The sequence below is a fragment of the Chlamydotis macqueenii genome, chromosome 2 (assembly GCF_036417535.1).
Source record: "Chlamydotis macqueenii isolate bChlMac1 chromosome 2, bChlMac1.mat, whole genome shotgun sequence".
Taxonomy (NCBI): Eukaryota; Metazoa; Chordata; class Aves; order Otidiformes; family Otididae; genus Chlamydotis; species Chlamydotis macqueenii.
Window position 1 is genome coordinate 117,119,310 of NC_141557.1, and position 13,439 is coordinate 117,132,748.

A 13,439-nucleotide genomic window follows, 5' to 3' on the forward strand; every position below is an offset into this window, starting at 1 on the left:
TAAGAACTTGATGCAAGACAACAGCATCTCATCCACAGATTTCCTGGGCTTTGAGTCAAACTCTTCCAATCAGTTTCTGCTTCCAAACCACATGGTATAAAATATTGTCTTAGTTTTATAGTTGTTAAAACATATAGTTGTTGACATCCGGAAGAGGATGTAAGGGTGAGGACTGCATCATAGAAATCCTGACTTCCTGTGCATTGTTTGTATATAAACTTTTAGCACAGATTTGCTAGTGCTGCAAAGAGTCTATTTGAATAGATCAGTTACGAGTGAATCTCCATTATTTGTCTTAGCGTTGTACCAAGACTTCAGATGCTATTGGCATGTGCTAATGCTGGCAGATCATCCATCAGATTCAATAAGTCACTTCTGGTGGAGCTGTGTTTCGTAAGTGATGGTGACTGGTGGGAGGAATGTACAGACCCAAACTAATGGGAACGCCTGTTTAGCATCCAGCCGCTAGATAACCCTGACGTGGGACCTAGCCCTAGACACTTATCTTTGCGAGAGATGCCTCATTCTGACTTCAAAAGTAGAAACAAAGTCTGTAATTTTCTTATCTAAAAATAACAGAGCATGGTTATGCTGAAATACCAGTGTGACAGGGATTGTATCTACGCTACTTTTCCCATGATTTATATTTTCTGCAGATCCTCACTAAGAATGTCAGACTCTACGAGTATGAACCAGCACGCTGCAACAAGGATGCAGCCATCTCCAGCAGGAGGGCAAGTGGAGTGCCTGTCCCAGGTGCCCAAGAGAAAGTACTTCCTTGGCTGTGCTTTGGCATATGCTTGGATCCAGGCTAGACTTTGAAAAACAGATGATCTCTTCCAGGCTCCATTCTTTCCTGGGAATTTGACCATTGTCCACCATCAAAGGCTTAAAGCTTGTTGGGGTTATCAGCAGTAAATCAGTCTTTTAAAAGTTAAATAAATCAGCTGCTCTCCCCAGGAGAGTGATGGTACATGTTTATGGCCTTGAGGCATCCCAAAAATCCATCACTCCCTCTGCTTGCACTGTGGTAGCGGAGCTAGTGGCTCTGGCTGGCCCCTCTGCTGGCTCTTTCTCCCTCTTGGTGGCCTGTGAGCTGAAAGCACAGTGACAACCATCTGTTCTTCCTGCCTTGTCCTGTGCTGTCCACAGCTATCCTGTGCCTGGCACCAATGCAAGCTTTCAGACGCCTTCCTCTAACTGAACCACTGGACCAACTTGGGTGAAAATCAGGAAGGAAAAAGAAAAAAAAAAAAAATCAATGTCAAACTCCTTTTGCATGTGAGGGCATGAGGCTGGGCTGAACAGGGTCCCCAGGGGCTCAGAGTGCCAGCCAGGTGCTGTGTTTGAGCCCGTCTCGAAGCAGACAAGCTGGGAAGGTCTGCCTCTAGGTGCCTGAGGTGCTGTAGGTGCTCAGCACATCATGCAGAATTTGCCAGCGCACCCCGAGCTGCAGGGCAGGCCCTCTGCAGGATCTGATTTTGTTGGCATGATGGACAAAATGGTTTCTGTCCAGGTGGGCCCGCTTAGGCTTTGGTTGAAGGACTGCAGCGTGCAAGCACGTGTACCCCAGCCCTGCCCACACCAACGCAGGCTGGAGCTGGATGGTGGGGCTGGCACTGCGCTGTGTGTCATCGCTGGGGGTGGTGGGGGGCAGAGCACAGACAAGGACTCGGGACTTTTGGCGTTTTCTTGAAGGGTTTGAACCTACTGCTCTCCCAGCTCGGGATACTCCATGTGGGAATGGGTGCCATGTCTCCTGCTCCACCATCCATACATGTAGCTGAAGCTGAAGCATACACCCTGTTAAAACCGCTGCTGCTAACGATAGTTTGTGTGGATTAAAGGCACAGCTGCATGGAAAAGCAAACCATTGGGGGTGACTGGATACACAGAAATGGTTTCCAGCTCTGGGAAAAGCTGATAGCTGAGAGTCCTGGTGGGAATACTCTTCCTTAGGCATCCCCTTATGGTGATTGCTGATGATGGGATACCATACTGGATGAGAGGGACTCTTGGCATCATCCAGGAGAGGCTCAATGTCAGAGAACAGGACAGCAGTCACCTGAGGCAGAAGGACAGATCAGGGAGGTGGCTGGACAAGGAGAAATGGGCCTTTTGCTCTCCCTGCAGAGCAAGCAGTCACTGAATAAAAATCTAATGCAGGGCAGGGCCCTGATTGCCAGATAAGCCATGCCTAGTGCCCCAACCCTCTCGTGAGAGTCTCTGCCAAGGCACAGCAGCACAAATGTAGCCGTTGTGATCCTTGAGCCCACAAAGTCGTTGCAGTCTCCAGCTCCCAGCTTCTCCGGGTGGCCTCGCCTGAGGGGCTGGTACTGGAGGCCGTCAAGTCTCCTTGGCACATCCTATTGCTCAGCACCCTGGCAGCTGAAAATCAAACTCAGGATCACCCCCTCACCTCCCGAGGGGAGGAGAGATGGCAATACAATCTATGCAGAGCAGATGCTGAAAGCTGCTCCAGAATGAGCACATTATCTAACTTTAGGTGCTGCCTCACAGGGCATCATTGTTTCCACAGCTTTCTGCTGGCTGCTAGGTCATGAAGGACAACTCCCTGGGCAGTACCACGTGCTGGAGGGTCTCGAGTTTTCCAGTCCAAGGCTACAGACAAAATAAGTTGTACCAGCAGTTGTTACCAGTGGCCCATGCCATCCTCCTCACTGCACCACATTTTTTTTTCTGCAGCCGGAAAAAAACACCAAAGTTGGCAACGCTGCAGATGTAATTTTGATGTAATTTTTGATGTAATTCCCCTATTGCGTGGGGGTGGGGTGTGGGGAGGTTAGCCTGCTCTTTACAGTTCCCCATTCATGGAGCCACTGAGGCTGTAATAAAAGGGGGCATGAAGGTAGGAGCCACAGCTAAAAATTGTATTTTTATTTAACACTGAGCAAATATTTTGACATGCCAAATGCGGAGGGGAAGTTCCATCATTACCTTGTATTAACCAGAAAAGCCTAGGGAGAGTTTCACAGATGTTTCCTCTAATTACTTCATTATTTTCATTTAGTCACTGAAATATGTGTACAAAGTGATAGCACTGATTTTAAAATTGCCCTGAAACCAATTTCCTTGAAATACAGAACAGAAAGTGTCTTCAGCTAAATGGTGGGAATGCCTCCAGAAGGTGCAGATGTGCTGGGGGGAAGACCCCATGGCAAAGTTTGTTCTGCAGGGCACCAGGGGTGGGAGGGTTTCTCGCCCTCCCGCCTCAGCTCCAAGCTGGTTTCTGAAATACGATTCAAATGTTTCATCAGAGTATTTCTCTTAGATCTGTTATCTCTAGCAAATACAACTCAGAGATGAGATATCACCGCCCAGTGATTAAGCAACAAACTGGATTGATTCCCTGGCTAAAGATTATCCAAGATCTTTGGAGCATGGCTAAAGTTTAAGAGGACACTGCTGGCAACTGCAGAAGTTCTCCCTCAGGCCTGGAATCCAGCCTCCTGAAGCACCCGACTGCCCTTCTCCTGCAGGGGACGGGGTACCTGGGAGCAGCTGTGGAACACAGGAGTGTTGTGGACGCTGAGCTGCTGGGAGCAGCCCCGTGGCAGTGACGTGGCACTGGGCGCTGGCTGCAGCTGTGCCCTGGGCTGGGTACCAGGGGCTGGGCTGCGATAGCTTTCCTGGGCGACCTCCAGCTTGGCTGGTTGCCTCCAACACCTTCTCCTGCTGCCCACGTTGGTCAAACTGGTGCCTTCCTTGCTTCCCTTGATTTCTTCCCCTCATGAAAAACTCCTCTCTAATGTAAAGCAGATTTTTTTTTTTTTTTAAGTCTGCAAGTATTACCAATAAGTCTTTTCATCCTTTCTTGAAAAGAAAACTAAAAGCAGAGCTTCCACGTAGAAGGACTCATGTACTTATGGCATCAGCTTTTAGATGGAGCCAAATCACGTCTCCCAGAGGATGCGTTGCACCTGACGTAACTCACATCTGACAACACAGCTAGCGCTGGCAGGGAGAGACTTGCTCTGTGCACAGGGGTGCTCACCGTTTGGCCATTTATCACCCTGTGGTACACCTAACGCTTTTGTCCCATAGCCAGCAAGCTTGACTTTTGCAACAGCAGGAAAGAAGGAGCCTCGGGCTCCTTTTGAATCAGGGCCCCAGAGAGGTACTGTCAAAATAATAGATCTATTAAAGAAAAGCTTCCTTGTCATCCATCCTGCCTTTGTTTTGTTCCTGTAATCAAGATGTGAGAGAGCTGAAATACAGATCCATACAAATATTTAGTTTTCCATAGTCCTGGTAACCTGGAGAGGGGCTATCCCTCCTCCCCCCACTCTGCCTTGCTGAAATAAAATATTTTTCCCTGAACAAACAAACCAAACCATATCCATTCAGAGTTCTGTGTGAGGTTTTTCAGGGATCTCTTAAAACAAACAGGCAAATTTGACTTGGCGTCAGATGGGTACAAGTGTGGTTGCCCCCTGAATGCCCCAAATAATACCCTTTTCCAGGTTAAATACCACCCCACTGGGTGGTGCAAGTGGGATTAGTTGGTAGCTGAGCTTACTGTGCTTTGAATAAATGGCTGTCAGCTGGGGCAGACGAAGCCTGGACTACAACAGGTAAACAGCTGGAGCAGGTCTCAAGGACATGTCCTGAGCAAGGGGTGGAGGATTTGGAGGGTCATTCTCACACCTCTGTTCTTCAAATTAATGAGCTTTTAAATATTTGATGTCATGTGAAACAAGTCCAAGCAAAGCCACTTTACAGCATCCATGAAGCTGTTACTTGGGATGCTCTTATGAGAGAAAGGGAAGATGATAGGATGGAACAGAAAATAGGTCTCTCACATGAAAATTTCCCTTACAATTTGAAGAGGCAACCACCGTTATAAACTCTGCTAAATTTTCTGTCTCACTCTGTTTATGTTACTTCATAAGATTTGTTCAAAATACTTGTGCGACAATTTTTTTTTTAAACATACAGTTAGGAAAAAAAAAATCTTAGCTGCCTTTAAATCCTTATGGCTTCCCATTATGTTCTCCTTTCAAATCCAAGAAAACTCCTGCAAACTGGTTTAAAATTGAAAGAAGACATAAATACCTTGCACCTGTTGAGCATAACACAGTATTGGGAGCTGGGAAAGCAACCACAGTAAAACTGGACTCGTAAATTAGTCGAGTCAGCATAGTAGCATAGTTAGCTGTTCAAGGATTAAGGCTTCTTTTAAAGGAGCTACTTCAGCAAAGGTTCTGCTAAAAAATCCTGAACATTCAAGGCCCCCATTAACCCACTTATAGGAGATATTTCAGTGTATAATTTTCCAAAGATGTCACAATTTGGTTGTGGTCCCCTTTCTACAAATCCCACTGGTAACTTCTAGTGCTGTCTGGCATCTCACTGTACTGGTTTTGGCTGGGATAGAGTTAATTTTCTTTATAGTAGCTCCTGTGGTGCTACGTATTGGATTTGTGACCAAACCAGTGTTGATAACACAGAGTTGCTGTAGTTACTGCTGAGCAGTGCTTACACAGCACCAAGGCCTTTGCTGCTTCTCACACTGCCCTGCCAGCGAGGAGGCTGGCGGTGGGTAAGAAGTTGGGAGGGGACACAACCAGGACACCGTACCCACAGTGCAAAATCCAAAGGGAAGAGCAGAACATGGTGCTGTCCCAGAGCATCTTTACTAATTTTTCAGATATCCTGTTGAAGTTTTTCACTGAGAAGGAGTATCCTGCCCTATGGCAAAACAAAAAGAAGAATATTTTTGAAGCACATGAATGGAACAGAAATATCCTTGATGTGATCTGGTGAGAAGAGCAAGAAATTAATCTCAGGTAGAAAGCTCCAGAGTAATAAGGTTCTGCTGTAAACATTATTTTAGGCTCCTGAAAGCTGATTTATTGCATCAGATGAAGTTTGGAATTAGCAGAAAAGGACAATGATGTGACACAATATGTGATGGCCTGGAAGAAGGAAACAAGCTGGCATTTTACAAATTGCTTCTGGAAGGGAATGTGCTGAACACACCGCTCAGTCTGAGCTTAGAAAATTATCTGCTGTGTGTTAGAGAGAAATAATCTGTGAGGAATGTTTGCTGCACTGAAAGGAATTTGTACCACAAATAAATTAGCAGTTAGTACCACCAGGGTTCATTTCTCCTTTGAGAAGCCCTGCCCCTCAGATAACCCCTTGTCGTTTCTCTCCCACATCTACCTTTTCCTGCTGTGCCCCATAGGCAGCTTAGGGGATCAACAGGAGTCGAAACACTCCACTGTGCGCCTGCTCCCCCAGCAGACTCTGTGCGCTTTTGTCCAGAGGAGCTGGAGTTTGACAATACCTGACCTATCCGAGTGCATCAAGTTTGTTTGCGGAGGAAAGAAATCCAGGCTTTCAAAGGGAAGGGAAATCTGCCTTCAGCATTTTTTTTTCTTTATTTAACTTGGTGACGGAATGATTTTTTTTTTTTTTTTAATGGCTGGCTCTGTCTGCCACAACAGATAAGCTTCTGACTCACAGTGACAGAGGAATGGCAGGCATTTTCCCTGGTGTGGTTGAAAAGAGAATTGGTTTAATTGGTTTATTATCTTTATTGCCACCAGATGACCGGCTCCTTCCCGAGAGGCACCAAGGGCGAAACGCATTTCTTGCAGCAGAACCATTCAATCTGTCCTTCACAGCACGACCCGCCTCACCGCTTCGGGGGGGGGGGGGGGGGGGGGGGAACAAAAAAAAAAAAACCCAAAACAAGCCCACAACAAAAAACAGGAGTGGAAGGTGGAGGCATGGAGGTGCCTGAGGCCACCAGGTGGCACCCCACGATCGCGCGTGTCCCCTGCCTCCCAGCGCACAGAAATCCGTGGGGACATCAGGGATGCTGAGAGAGGCTGGGCCAAGGCAGGGGGTACGAGCCGGGTCAGATGGCGGTACCTGAAAAAGCAGTGTTACCGACACCACTGCAAGGGATGGGGAGCGGAGAGACTGCCAGGAACGCCTTCACACCCAGCAGTGCAGTACGACAGCCAGTGAGGGTTTTTTTGGAGTGGTTGCAGCTGAAAGATTTTTGGTTTGCTTAGAAAAAAAAAATCTTTGTCGGTGTTGAAATGTAACCAGTTGTGCTCAATAAAGCCCATGGGAATAAAGAACAAGGTCCTGGGCTGCTCTACAGCCTCTCTTCTCCAGCATTTCCTTGCGTGTAGGTAACAAATCCCTTCCAAAGGATAATGATTTCCCAGCTTTGTCATTGATCTCATCAATGATTGATCTCATCTCTCAGGGTGACAGCATTGGTGGACAAGGGACAAGCAACGGATATCATCTACCTGGACTTGTGCAAAGCTTTTGACACTGACCCACATGACATCTTTCTCTCTAAACTAGAGAGACATGGGTTTGATGGATGGACCACTCGGTGGATAAGGAGTTGGCTGGATGGCCAAACTCAGAGAGTGGTGGTGAACGGCTCAATGTCCATGTGGAGACCGGTCACGAGTGGCGTCCCTCAGGGGTCCGTGTTGGGCCCGGCCCTGTTCAACATCTTTGTTGGCAACATGGACAGTGGGATAGAGTGCACCCTCAGCAAGTTCACTGATGACACCAAGATGTGTGATGCCGTAGACACACTGGAAGGGAGGGATGCCATCCAGAGGGACCTTGACAGGCTGGAGAGGTGGGCCCGTGCCAACCTCATGAAGTTCAACATGGCCAAGTGCAAGGTCCTGCACCTGGGTTGTGGCAATCCCAGGCACAAATACAGGCTGGGTGGAGAATGGATCGAGACCAGCCCTGAGGAGAAGGACTTGGGAGTGCTGGTGGACGAGAAGCTCAACATGAGCCGGCAATGCGCCCTAGAAAGCCAACCGCATCCTGGGCTGCATCAAGAGGAGCATGGCCAGCAGGTCGAGGGAGGTGATTCTCCCCCTCTACTCTGCCCTGGTGAGACCCCACCTGGAGTACTGTGTCCAGTTCTGAAGCCCCCAACATGGACCAGTTGGAGAAGGTCCAGAGGAGGGCCATGAAGATGATAAAAGGGCTGGAGCACCTCTCTTATGAGGACAGGCTGGGAGAGTTGGGGCTCTTCAGCCTGGAGAAGAGAAAGCTCCGGGGAGACCTGATAGCGGTCTTCCAGTACCTCAAGGGGGCCTATAAGAAAGATGGGGAGAGGCTGTTCAGTAGGGCCTGTTGTGCTAGGACGAGGGGTAATGGTTTTAAAATAGAGGGAGGTAGATTTTGATTAGATATTAGGAAAATATTTTTTACAATGAGGGTTTTAGAACACTGGAACAGGTTGCCCCGAGAGGTGATGGAAGCCCCATCCCTGGAAACGTTCAAGGCCAAGCTGGATGAGGCTCTGAGCAACCTGATCTAGTCGGGGATGTCCGTGCTCCTTGCAGGGGAGTTGGACTAGATGCCCTTTGAAGGGTGCCTTCCAACCCTAACCATTCTATGATTCTACGAATAAGATGTTCTCTGGCAACATGCCAACACTTTCCTGTTCTGAAAGGACAAATCCCTTAGGAAGCACGGCATTTTTCTTTCAGATGTTTTGACACTTTTTGTAAGGAAAATAAAAGCAATGGTCAACCCAATTAATAGAACTGCAGCTAAGAAGAGGCACCTGGGGGAGCAGTAACTTTTCTTGTTGGTCTTATCACTGAGTGCTGCCAGAGCAAAGTCTCTAGCAGCACCTGTCCATCCTCTTTTCCTTCACTTTTCTTCTAAACTTGGCATAGTTTTAACCTGAGGCAGCTCTACTAGTGTGCTGGGCTTATACAGGTGATCAGTCAAGCTACAGGGGGAAAAAAAAAAAGGAAAAAAAAAAAAGACATCCCAGCATCCCATTTCACGGTTTGATGGTTTTCTGCATGACTGTCACCATAACTCAAAGGGAACAACTGATGCGTGACAAGTTTAGAAAAGAGACCTATTATGCGTGCTTTTTTTTTTAACAGCAAAAATTAAGATGATAACAGAGCAAAAAATTATGCAAAGAAGCACAGGAGGTTCCTTCCCTCAGGAAAGTCTTGTTATGTGTTACGCAACGCTGTACATTTTTTTACTCCTTTTCTCTCTCCTTGGTGTGTAGGTTTGCCACAGAAAGGTGCTTTTCTTCTATTGCTGCTTCTTTCTTTCATGGTCCATCTTTTCCATCCCACTATGCTGGAAGAGTCATAAGAGGAGCCTAGACTTGACCTAGGGTCAAGACTAGATCCTCTGTGCCACGAGGGCACGGTTATGTTTGCTTAATCAGGGTTCACTCGGTAGTTTTCTCAGCATCCAGGCAAGGGCACCATGAGACAGTCCAGCAATTCCTTTTCCTTCTGGGTAGAGATCAGCCTGAGATGAAAGGTGAATGTAAGTCTAATGGGAACTGCTAGGTTAATCACAGCGTAATGTAATTACGTATGTAATTACAAGGTTAGGGACAAATTACTCACCCTGTCATAACTAGATATTCTGACAGATAGCAAAGCTGCCATAGTTCTAGTAATTTAGATTTCACGGGTGCAAGGAATTCAGTTTTTTATAACTCTGGTCAAAGATGGAGTTTAGACCACAGATGACTAATCACAGAAACAGTAGGATGTCTGTAGGAGTGAAAAGAGAATGGTCTCTATTTTTTTAGGGTATTTTTCCTCCTTCCAGAATGATGAAGGGCCCTACCTGATCTTAGGCAAAACCTTTTTTTTTTTTTTCCCCCAAAAATAGACTGCTTATGGGGACAGCAATCAAAAGCAGAGGCTTGTGCGTATTCCTGCTCAGAAGTAGACGCTGGTCCCTCAGCCTGCTCTCTTCTCTGCTTTCCACTATCTCCCCATGGCAAGCTCTCCCAGGCCTTTACTTCTGGAGTCGTCCCTTGGCACTGCCATGATGAAGTCAATGCTACCCGTTCAGACTGAAATCCCAAAAAAAACCTGTAACTCAAAGCTGAAGATCCCAATGTGCTCAGGTGGGAAGGAAAGAAAGGGAGCGACCTCCTGTCCTCATCCAGGGTGCTGTGCCAAAACAAGAGCTGCAAGGGCAGCAAACACCCCCTGCAGCTTTCTGCTAAGGATGAAGAGAAATCAAAACTGATTCTCCTTTTCAAGTCCAAAGGAGTCTTATAACATACATGGGAAAAATCTGTTCCGGGGTAGGAACTGCAAAATGAATGTTTGCCTTGTGTTTGATCAGCTGAATTAGCACATCCCAGCAAGAGGAGTCTCCATTTTCGGATCCACTGCTCTGGCCACCAGCTACCCTGGTGTGGCTGCTGAGCTGAATCCGATCTTGGCAAACACTGCCTTGTTTGAAAAGAGCACAGTTGCCTCCAAAGAGAAAATATGTACAAAGCTAAGGCAGAGTGAGGTGACAGGAGAATTACACAAGCTCTTCAGAAAAAAATGACACCAAATAAACCCCAGTGTCTCCTTTACAAGGGGCTCTGTAGAGCAGGATATCTATCAAATATGAGGCCTTGAGTAGGCACATGGGCAGCACATGTTTATTGTCAGCTACAGTTTAAAACACAGAGACTGCCCCAGAAAATATTATTTCAGCCTTGTTTTTTCTTGAGTTACTGCTTCCCTGGGAGACTCAAGCAGAAAATACATTGAAAATGTCAGTCCTCTACAAAGCAGGTACATTGACCTGCCCACAGAATTGCTTTTCTGCACATTGCTACTTTCTGTTTCTGTGTTTTATTTGCATAGCAGTCTGTGTCCATCACCTCCTGAAACTGTACCCTTTTGTTGTACCCTCTCTCCCTCCACACATCCTTCCCTTCTGTTGTTTTTGCAGCTCCTGTTTCTAACCATCACTCCATGCCAATCCTACCTTTTACTTCCATTTTAGCCAAGCAATTCTCCTCCTCCCCTTCCCTGCTCTTATTATGTGTTCAGCTCACATTTCTTCCTCCCCCTCAGTCCTGGGGATGGATCCTCATGCAGCTCTGCACTCCTTTCTGTCTTCTCTTCCTCACATGGTTCTCCTCGGTGCAGCTTTTCTGCCTAAATTAATCTACACCAGTTTTTTTGACTGCTTTCCTACATGACAAGGCCTTTGCTCCTCATGCTTCTGTGAATGCACATGCTGTGAACAACCGCCCTCTCCTCACAGATGACAAATTACCTCTCCTTCCCTGGCTCCCTTTCTGTCTGCATCCCCAACACTGGCCAGCTGTGCTGTTTCCTGATTTTTCTGTGCCCTTTTCACTGGTTCCCTCTCAAACCCCACTCAAACCAATTTCTGCCAGAGGTTCACCCTTAACATGTAACAATTACCTCGGCCGCTCAGGTTTGTTTCCTCCTCCACTTTCTGAAGCTGCTTGACCACTTTTGCTTGAGGGGGTGAAACCACGTTGGCTGGGAGAAGAGAAATAGACATGGGGTATTTCTTGATGAGAGAAGCAAATGGGTGACCTCTGAAAGATCTGAGCCCTCTAAACCATTTTATACACTCATTCCTGCTTTCTCCCAGAACAAGTAATTCAGAAGGATGAGGGTAGGACTTGAGTTTCTGAGATGCCCCGAAGAGCAGAGACCCTTGGGGTACCCTAGCAGGCAGAGCCACTCCGGAGCACGGAAGGCTGGGAGGCTGAGCATGGAAGGCTCAGAGGCTGAGCACGGAAAGGCAGGGCCAGTTGTTCAGGATCCTGACCAGCCCCTGGGGATAACAGATCTATGGAGGGGTGAGGGTGAGGTAGGAGCACGGCAGCTAAAAATCAGCTGTCAAGTAAGTGACTGAAATGTATAATTACACAAGAGCACTGAATAGAGGTTTTTGTTAATCTGTGATCCAATAATCTTCTTTCATTGCCACTTAGCAACAGAATTACAAACTGAGGATGGAAAGGCAGGGTGACTTAAAATTCCTCTCTTTGCTGAGCAGAGGTCCCCCTCTGGGCAGGCACAATGGGTTTTCCAGGCACTTGGCTGTATTGTGCCTTTCAGTTCCATTATGCAGACACCTGACTTTCAAGTTGCCCAAAGTCCAGCACAGCTGGGCAAATAAAATTGTTTATAAGAATTAGCAAACTTTACTCACAGAAACAGGATTAGTCCAAACAAATACATCCACAGACTGTGTTAAGATCATATGTTGTAAGCAGGAGGAATGTGGAAAAAGAGATCAGTTGGCCAAAACTGCTGCACTGGAAATTACTCTTAACTGGTAGATGAAAACAACAGTCGTCAGAGCTTTTGAGGATCCACAATGTCACTAAGATGCCCAGAGAACGGAGCAGGAGGGTGTTACCCTACTATAATGATCCCTACCCAGAGCCACCAGCCTTCACCATCTTGTCTTTGAGAGACACTCCGCACCTGACGGAGGGCCAGCCTGCCTCAGCCCTCTCCTAGGTTCAGCTGTTTTCATGAACATCACAAAAAGTGTTAGATTTAGATGCCTACCACAATGCTCTTTACATCTTAGCCTTTTTTTTTTTTTCCCATCTTCTTCTTACCTTTCTTTCCTTCTTCTTATAATTTTTTCTTCTCCTGTGCTTTTTAACTAAAGAGTCTGGAGCAGCCAGACAAGCTGTTGTCTTTTGCAATGTGGCTATGAATCTGGGGGCAGAGAGGCAGTTAGAAGACATGCTATGAGCTGCTTGCCAGCCAGGCTCAGCCGCACCTCGGAGCGGCTGGTAAGACTGCACGGTCTGCTTGTCATCAGCAGATTCTCCCTCATAGTCCAGCTCAGATGCCTTTTTCTTTGCATGTGTCCTGATCCTCAGAGACAAGACTCCAGCGATGACAGCTTCCTCCCTTCTTGAGCAATTTTTTTCCCCATACTGCAGAAGGGATGGGTTCCTATCCCAGCGGTGCTGCCCAGCAGCAGAGGAGAGAGGGGAGGTATCCCAGCCAAAGGGCAACAGACCCAAGGGTGCTGTTAAAATGAAAGTCTAATTTAATATTTACATTTTAAAAGGATTAACTTTGCTTTGTCGGGTTTGTTTATCCTCAGCCAAGGACATGGCTTTTTTTTTTTTTTTTTTTTTACAGTGATGTTTTGCTCTGAAGCTGAGCAGCCAGGACCTGCCTAGTCCAGACCCGTGAACCCTCTTTAACAGAGTCACCTTGTACCATGCCATGTCTGGTACAAAGTACCACCGTACCTGTACTGCTGCTCCAGGTTGCTGGAACCATTTATTCCCAGGCCAAACCAACCACGGTGGTGTGGGTCTGGCCAAGGGGACTGCAGAGCTCCAGGACCGCTGGATGCCCGACTGAGAGCCAGTGAATGGAATAGGCAGAACAGGGCACTCTGCTACCTCCCCTCTGCTTTTTGAGTGGTTGAGTGAAAGGAACAGCGCTGGAGGAGTTCTGGCTTTCAAAAGAGCCCAGGGGGTGGTTTCTCACAGCAGTTACACCTGCGTTAGTAGATGTTACCAGAGTACTTATGGACCTCTGCAGGAAATAAAGCCACCATCTACAAGCTGGTTGCATGTATGCAGTGTGCGGTTGTGCATGCCACTTCAGGCAGTGGAG